Source organism: Balaenoptera acutorostrata, chromosome 8 (assembly GCF_949987535.1).
Source record: "Balaenoptera acutorostrata chromosome 8, mBalAcu1.1, whole genome shotgun sequence".
NCBI lineage: Eukaryota > Metazoa > Chordata > Mammalia > Artiodactyla > Balaenopteridae > Balaenoptera > Balaenoptera acutorostrata.
The window spans coordinates 101,582,826-101,589,850 of record NC_080071.1 but is presented as its reverse complement, the minus strand read 5'-3'; positions in this window follow the sequence as shown (position 1 = coordinate 101,589,850).

Sequence of the window (7,025 nt, the reverse complement as noted above, 5' to 3'; positions counted from 1 at the left end):
AAACAGAAAGAAAGCTCCAGTAGAGATTCTTCATGATGATACACTGAGAGGATATTTATAACAGGGCAAGAGTGCAAATAAAACAAAGTAAATGGAACAACAAAGTAATTATTAACTTCAGGGAAAGCAAAGTATTGTCCAGGAAACAAAGAGTAATCATAGTATACCGCATGGCTCAGCTGTGAAGAGCATTTAGCCAGTCATAATGATATGAAGATCAAATACTGAGCTAACTAAAATTATAAGGGAATGAAATTGGACCAAGTCAAGGATGGGAAGTCAACATATGTAGGGCGGGGCTTGGGAACAATGAATCTCATCTTCCATTATGAGCAGTCAATTGATGATAGCCAGATGGAAAACTCAAGAAACAGCAATGTGAGCATGGCAATTAGTCATACAGAGCTAAGTACAAAAAAATCATAAAGTAAAATAGAACCCAATCACTGATAATACAGTAAGCTGTGTCTAAAAAATAATCAGTCCTGTATGTAAAGTGGGAGGGGCCACGTTGTTGAAAGGTGAATGAAATACCCTCCACTGTTGCATGCAGCCAGCCAGCTGGGGATTTGGAGGTTAGAAGGCCAATGACCAACCCTGTTATAACCACATTCATATGATTTCAGGTTCTGCCCCTCAAGGTTTTGTTTTCGTTTCTACTGGAGGAGGAAAATAGGGGGAGTGGAGAGGCCTGTTGTGGTACTTTTTAAAAGTTCTGTATGCATAATCTTGATAAAAATTAAAAATAATTAAAGAACAAAAAGCAAAGAGCGCTAGGCTGAACAATGTGTTAGTAGTGAAATAACAGAGGCCAGGAGATCAAGGAATAGAGGCCACTTCAGTCGTCTGGATGAGAGAGCAGAGAGGACCCTGCTGGACAGCACAGGAGTTGGGGTGGACACAGGAGGGTATCTATACTGTAGGAGTCATCTGGGCCTCATGGGGTGTTGCCGGCAGTCCCACCCAAGACATCTGACTCCCCAACACTTATCTCTCAGCAATGCTGGGAAACTGTGGTGGGTACTAATATATAGCTCACCTGTGGCATACAACCTTGGAAGTCAACCTTGAAGTTGCCACTTCAAGAGGTTGTGACTCACCTTCCTGAGGATATTGAAGCTGAGGCCGGGTGTTGACAGAGGTGTTGTAGAGGGGTCTCCTATACCTATTGCTGTTGCTTCCAAAGTTACCACCAATCTAACGTTCTATGTTTCTTCCATAATATCATGTAGAATCCCTGAATATTTGGAAAAGGTAGATGGCAGACTGACTTTTGGTTTTCTTTTCAATCCATCATCCACATGGTTGCCATCAGTCTCATATACTACAAGCAGTGATTTTCAAAGACCAGGGTCTCCATCCCTGGGCCTGGCCCTACATAGAGCAGAAGACAGGCTGTGCTTTGGGGACTTGTCAAAGGTAATTCCTATAATGGAAATGGCCTGGCCTGGTTATCTAGCATTTCCCCAGCTCTGGGAGCTATGTGACACATTGATCTGTCACTATAATGCTAATAAGTTTTTAGGTTGAATATGCAAGTATGTTAAGGAAGCTGCCACTCGGGTTTCTCTGAGCATGTTTATGAGGTAGTGGTTTTCTAGTCAGTTCTCATCTGGCCCCCATAAGAAGCACTATCAAGGGTCAAAGCAAATCTTCCTTCAAATGGGGACAGTTGACCAGGGAGCCATATTCTCCTTATAGGGGTTACACCTGACTGCATTAATGATTTCTAGGTCCAGGATTTTTCTAACCAGGCAGCATTCCTAAGTGGACAGTGTTGCCTTTGGTATCACTTGAAATCAGCTAGACACGTCCACGCCCAAACAACTACTGTGTTTGATTTCACGGTTATGTTTTTATTTTCCTTTCCCATCACTGCCAAGGCCCAAGTACAGTCGGCTCTCAAAGATGCTCAGGACCCACTCAAAAGGTAGGCCAGCATCCTGGCCAAAGTCTCCCCTGCTCTCTCCCTTTGCATACCCAGCTCTCCTCAAAGTCTGCAGTGGAGAGATTCAGGAGGTGTATTGAAGTCATCTGCTGAATCAACAAATGTTTAAGGAGGATCTACTCCATGCAGGTACTGCTCTGGACTCTGGGACCCGAAGACCTGGAAACACCAAAGCCCCTGCCCTCAGGTAGCTTACTTTCTAGTGGTGGGAGAGGTAAACAGGTAAACAAATGATATATAATGTAATTATATAATAAGGGCGTAGATAGGCCTTGTGATTTTAGCTGCCTCTGAGGACATGACTTTTGAGCTGTGATTTGAATGAAATGAGGAAGATGAACTATACTGGAAAGAATATTCTGGGCAGAGGGCAAAGCAACCCACTATAACTGGAAGAGTTCCATGAGATGGAGAGGCAGACAGAGAAGGTCCATCTGGGGTCTGAGGAAAAATTTGGAAAAAAAATCTTCCCATGTGGAGAACAGATTATAGGACAAAAGTATAAGTAGGGAGGCCATGTAGGATGACATCACATTTGTCAAGGTAAGATACAAGGTGAAAAGAATATTGGACTTCGTATATCTTGTTGAAGATGGAGGTGACAGGATTTTCCGGTGAATTGGATGTATGACACAAGGGAAAGTGGTCACAAGATTGACTCTAGGATTTTGTCTTGAGCTACTGGTTGGTTGTGGGTATCATTTACTAAAAGTGGAAGACAGGGAGGTCAGGTGCTGTTGTGGGAAGGGCTTGGGTTGTTTGTTAGAATCCAAATGGAGAGGTCAAGTATGCAGTTTGATAAATACGTTTTGTGGTAAAGAGTGAGACCATGAGTAGATAAATAGATTGTGGAGTTGTCAGAATATATCTGATATTAAAAGTCATTGGAATGGATGCAAACACTTTAGGGAGACAGTGTGGATAAAGAAGGAACAAGGTTCAGGGTTTAAGCCCTGGGTCACTCTTAGCTTAGGGGTCTGGATGAGGAAGAGAAGTCAAGAAAGGACATGTTGAAGGAGCTGTAGAAGGAGGCTATTCTGAGATTGATTCATGCATGCTAAAGAGGAATTAGTATAATAAAATGCCCAAGCATGACACAAATCTGGAATAAGATTCTAAGGAAGGTGAAAGATCAGAAGAATTTCATAAATGAAAAATATGTTATGAATATTTTAAAAAAAGGATTTAAAAAGTTTTGTTGACAGAGTCCAACTGTTGATGGCATATGGTGTAATATTAGAAGGTGACAGAGAGAAAGCAAAATGTCTCAATTCCCGTTTTACTGCCATTTTGTTAAAAAAGCAAAATGTACAAAATGGAAAGCAGATGCAACATGGTTAAGAGGCAGGGTACTCAACTTAAATGAGGCTCAGAGCAAGACAAATCAGGGCTCAGCATCTGATTATCAGTAGGAGCATAAAACCATTATTGTAAATCTGTGATAAAGCTCAGAGCAATGGAGGGTTTCCAGAAGACGCCAATAGATTTCTGCTGAAAAGTCAGCTGATAGCCTATGGGAGTTCCCTTGTACATAAGGTGTTGCTTTTTCCCTTGCTGCTTTTAATATTCTCTCCTTATCTTTAATTTTTGCAATTCTAATTACAATGTGTCTTGGTGTTTTTCTCTTTGGGTTAATCCTGTTTGGGACTCTGTGATTCTTGGACCTGGATGTCTATTTCCTTCCCCATGTTAGGGAAGTTTTCAGCTATTATGTCTTCAAATATGTGTTCTGCCCCTTTCACTCTCTCTTCTCCTTCTGGGATCCCTGTAACATGAATATTCATATATATATATATATTGTCCTAGAAGTCTCTTAAACTGTCCTCATTTTTTAAATTCTTTTTTTCTGTTCAGCTTCAGTGATTTCCACTACTCTGTCTTCCACCTTACTGATCCATTTCTCTGTATCATTTAATCTATGCTTGACTCTTTCTAGTGCATTTTTTATTTTAGTTACTGTATTCTTCATCTCTGTTTGGTTCTTCTTTGTATTTTCTAACTCTTTGTTAAAAGCTTATAACATCTCACTCTGTTCATCCATTCTCCCGAGTTCTCTGATCAACTTTACAATCATCACCTTGAACTCTTTATTGAGTAGATTGTCTCTCTCTCTCCACTTCAGTTAGTTCTTCTTCTGGAGTTTTATCTTGTTCCTTCATTTGGAACATGTTACTCTGTCACTTCATTTTGCCTAATTTGTTGTTTTTATTTCTGTGTCTGGTAGGTTGGATATGTTTCCTGACCTTGGAGAAGTGGCCTTTTGAAGGAGATGTCCTATTTGCTAGGGTGCCCCCTATGTGGGCTGTGTGGGCCCTTCTGTTGTGGTGGGCTGACTACTGAGGGTGGTCTGGTAGGTGAGGCTGGCCCTCGTCCAGTTGGTTGCCAGACCGTGCCTTGTGTGGAGGCTGCTTGCTGCTGGTTGGTGGGGCCAGGTCACAGCTGGCTGTGGAATCCCAGGTGGTCCTGGAGCTAGTGCTGGCCCACTGGTGGGCAGAACTGGTTTGCGTGTTGCTTGGTTGCAGGGCCAGGGCTCCCAGATCTAGTGTTGGCCTGCTGGCACGTGGGGCTGGTTGCAGATTCCAGTGTGTCCTAAAGCTGGTGCTGGCCTGCTGGTGAGTGGAGCTGGACCCCTGGGCAACTGGCTGAAGAGTCCAAGGTATCTCCGAGCTGGTGTTTGCCTGCGGCTGGGTGGGCTGGGTCCTGGGGTCCTGGGGCTAATGCCTGTGCACTTGTGTGTGGAGCAGTGTCCTGGGCTCTCTAGTGGACAAGACTGTGTCCTGAGGAGGCTGTGTGCTCTGGGAGTTTTAAGGCAGCCTGTCTGATGGTAGGTGGGGCTGTGTCCCTGCCCAGCTAGTTGCTTAGCTTGAGGCATCCTAGTACTGATGCCAACAGGCTGATGGGCAGGGCTGGGTCCTGGTGCTACTAAGCTAGAGGGAGGATTCCACAATGGCACTTGTCAGCCCCCGTGTCCACGTGGTAGAATGGGCTCCCAGCAGTGGCTGCTGCCAGTGTCCGTGTCCCCAGGGGAGCTGCAGCTGCCTCCTGCCTCCGGGAGACTCTCCAAGATCAGCAGGTAGGTCTGACCCAGGCTCCTTTCACGTTATTGCTTCTGTCCGTGATCGCCCGAGATTTTGTGTGCGCCCTTTAAGAGTGGAGTCTCTATTTCCCACAGCCTTCTGGGTCTCCTAAATATAAGCTCTGCTGGCCTTCAAAGCCAAACGTTCTAGGGGCTCATCTTCCCAGTGCAGGACCCCGGGGCTGGGGAGCCTGATGTGGGTCTCAGACCCCTTGCTCCTTAGGCAGAACCTCTGCAGTTGTAATTATCCTCCCATGTGTGGGTCACCCACCCTGGGGTATGGTTCTTGACTGTACTGCATCTCTGCCCCTCCTACCCATCTCGCTGTGGTTCCTCCCTTATACCTTTACTTGCAGAAGCTCTTTTCTGCTAGACTCTGGTCTTTCTCACCATTAGTTTCTCTGTAAATTGTTGCAATTTTGGTGAGCCTGTGGGTGGAGGTGAGCTCAGGGTCTTCCTACTCTGCCATCTTCCCTCCAATCCTGAAATAAAGTCTTTTAAAATTAAGATATGTATGTTTTTAAGACATAATGCTATTGCACACTTAATAGACTGAAGTGTAGCATAAACATAACTTTTATATGTACTGAGAAACCAAAATATTTATATGACCCCTTCATTGCACTGGTGTGGAAGGCAACACACAGTCTCCACAGTATCCTGTATGTAAAGTGTTCATTGGTGCCGATTGCAATGATGAAGAAGGAAGCAGGGTGAGGGGCGGGAATGTGACAGAAGGCGGGGTGCCCTGTTAGGGAGGGGGTCTCCTTATGATCAGAGATGAGAAAGAGGTGAGAGAGGGAGTCCCGGGGAGATCTTGGGATGAGCATGGAAGGCAGAGGGCAGCTAGCGGGAGTCCTGGTGGGGACCGTGCTGGCTGTGCCTGGGGACAGCGAGGAGGCCCTTGTGGCTGAATCTCGGCGAGTGAGGGTAGAGGTGGGGGGGGGGAGAAGGGGTCAAGAAGCCACTCTGTAATACATTTAAAAAAATATACCTATCAACAGTCTCCCAAGAGGGAGAGCATACCTGGTGTCCCCAAGCTCATTAGACAACAGACCCCTTTTTGCCTCCAGATCATACTTCAGGGCATGCTGCTCCAGGGGCTCTGCCTGTACTGACTCCTGTTGGGTCCCTTTTATGTGCTATTAGGCTATGGGCACAGGTGACAACACTCCCTCCTCCTGCCACCCTATCAGTGTCTTATTGAAGTACCTCCGTGCCTGGAATTGTACCTTTAGTTGTACATTTCCTTGAGTTAAGTCTTTAATCTCTACACATTTTACTCTGAGATGTAACACATACAGTAATGACTAATCACTCACTGTTTTGTGCTGAGCAAGGAGCATGGTCCTCACTGGCAGCTGGACCTGCAGAGGGCCTCCTGTAAGAGCTGTAAACTCTGGTAAATAAAGCAGCGCTGCAGGCAGGGAGCTCACTCTCCCTCGCCCTCCGATTTCCTGCTGGGGCCCCCCATCCACAAGCCAAACTGGAAGCCTGTTGATGTAGTCTGTCCAGGTCACCCTCAAGGGACCAGATCCCAGGGGAGGATGATGGAGAGCTGCTTGGGAGGGGCAGATGGAGGAAACCCAGCACAATTAACGAACCTCTGTGTGTAAATCCTGTTTCTTCAAGTAGATTCAAAGCTCCTCATCAGATGCTTTAACAGAGGCCAAATACTGGTGGCCTAAGTGAGACAGAGGGGCTGTGTTTCTCTCCTATAAAAGTGGACGCTGGTAGGTGGTCAGGCGGGTGGGCATCTCCACTCTGAGAAGTCACCCAGGTCCTTTCTGTCATTGTCAGGGTCTAAGCTCTGCCCTCCTTTCCATTCCTGCCCAAGAGAAGGGGAAGAGGGACAGAGGGCAAGCAACTTGCTTTCAAGGGACCGCTCTGGAAGGTGCACACGTCCACCCTGCTTACACCCCACGTGGCACAGAGTGCCACACGTCGCTGAAAATGCAGGTTGCTGGTGGCTATTGAAAGGTTTCTGGCTGGAGGCTATTG